General features: G+C 36.7%; 1 non-coding gene across 1 annotated transcript; it reads right to left on the reverse strand.

Moving 5' to 3' along the window:
- Nucleotides 1–542: 542 nt before the first annotated feature.
- LOC146995141 (small nucleolar RNA U3) lies at nt 543–752 on the reverse strand. Its single transcript, XR_015043758.1, has one exon. It is a non-coding gene; the product is annotated as a small nucleolar RNA U3 (small nucleolar RNA).
- Nucleotides 753–2065: the final 1313 nt, after the last annotated feature.

The following is a 2065-nucleotide window of genomic DNA, read 5'->3' on the forward strand; positions in this document are numbered from 1 at the left end:
AGTAAACTGTTTTCTTTTCCATGGAGAGCTTGCCACTCCCCTTGTTTACTTATCGTTTTGTCATCACATATCAGTTAATTACGAATATCACTCTTAGTGTTATTATGAAAAGGTAAATCTGAGAACTATATATCTTTCTTCGTGTACTGTACACAAAGAAAATAATCAAACTCTTTCTTGAAGGTCATTTAAACACACGTTCTAAAACATTCCTTTACATGGAAATGTAGACATTATTTCGCTGTAACAATTCAGTGCCTTTCAGATCTACGCATACAAAATCAGAAAACAGACTGAGAACTTGAAACCAGCTGGTGTTTTACCTCACTTCGCTCTGTAAGGTAATCGTTTTCTTGCCCTCACGTGGCGTGTTTCACTTTCTTCGTACTGTAATAGCAGAGAAACCATCTCCATGTATTCTAACCTCCTTGACTGCCAATGCACCTTTGTCCTGCTAGACATTCTTTGACTATAAATTGACCTTCGTACAATGAGAGATTAAAAACTCACTGGACCATAATCTAGCCTTATAGTTATAAAAAACCACTCAGAACGAGTTCTTTCCTTCCCGTCGCCGCAATGGCGAGAGGTGCGATCATCAATGACTCGATAAAAGCCGAAGCCCTAAATCCAGTCCGCTTCACGCTCAGGAAAAAACACCTTCACACATCATCGTGGCTGGGATTTTTGCGAAGTTCGGTGAGTGAACTCGCTAATCATACTATAGAAATGATCCTATGAAGTATGATCTTGCTCTAATAAGGCCCTCTTAAAATTCGTGTTTACATTTATTTCATCACAAAAGTGGTGACTAAATATCATTATTAACAAATTTCCGTGTGTAGGAATTTATATTATTAAAGGACACTATATGAAAGACTTTTATACAACACTATGTGAGTAAGTTAAACATAGACGGAAAATTGTAAAGATTAAAATTTATTGATGTTAGTGTGAAATATGATTTCGGTGGAGATTTTTATAATTCAGGAGAATTTATGATTCTATCTAAAGCCTTCTCATTAAGAACCTGCCGTTAAGTCGATAGTTGCATTCAAGCGAACCAAATGAAGTTTTACTTATGGAAGAATTATTGTAACCAGCTGTAAATATTCAAATTTTTTTTATTATTTAAGATTTACAGAATCTAACAAGAACACATATTCCTACTATTCGAAGTATCGGCTACCCTACCGTTACGAAGATTAATGAAAACATTAAGAAGGTTAGAAAAGATAGAGATAACTCACACCAAAAATCTAGCCATTTCAAATTTTACTACTTTCAAATAATTCCAAATTCCATGTAAATGGAGGTGCATCATTTTTACATGCCTATATTGGCCTCCATTTCTGACGCCACTGAAGGCTTGGAAAACTGCATTATCAAAGAAATAGGGCTTTAACTACGCTGAAATATATTAGCTTTGCGTTTTCTTCGGGAACTACCCCACAATTTAAAGACTCGTTTCAGTGATGTACGAGTGGAAGCCCATATCGTTGGGGCCTTTTGATCTTGGGATCCCATGAATGACCGCATCAACCGCTGCCTTTGCTCAAGGAGATATGCCGCACTCATGTGGAAATTAATTTTCATCAGATTTTCAAGGGACATTTACAAAGAACATAGCACCGGGGTCCGACAGAGAAATACGCAAGAGAGAAGAGATGTCAACACACGATGAAATAATATGCCGCGGATAATATCTAAATATGTGCATTTGTAAATAGACATTGTATCCACAGATTAGTAAATAATGTGAAATATCAAAATCGCACTGCGTGCGTTATTGGTGAGAATGGCCACGCCCACACCAATATAATGTAAAGTGGCACTAAACATGTTCCCAATAAATATTGATTCTGCTTGATGTGTCATATCGTTTTAGAAGAAACGACTGCACGTCACTGATAGCATTATCTGCCGACTTTAACCTCGTCCAAATGGAATTAGCTTTTGTAACCACGCCCACATTCGTTGCATTATTTTCGGATATCAGCTCTCGGTTAGAGTAGATTCAAGGGTGCCCTTTCTATTATCAAAGTTTTCAAATTTTTATGATATA

The sequence above is a fragment of the Stegodyphus dumicola genome, chromosome 10, assembly GCF_044657685.1.
Source record: "Stegodyphus dumicola isolate Sdum_Otavi_A_Nest chromosome 10, ASM4465768v1".
Classification (NCBI taxonomy): domain Eukaryota; kingdom Metazoa; phylum Arthropoda; class Arachnida; order Araneae; family Eresidae; genus Stegodyphus; species Stegodyphus dumicola.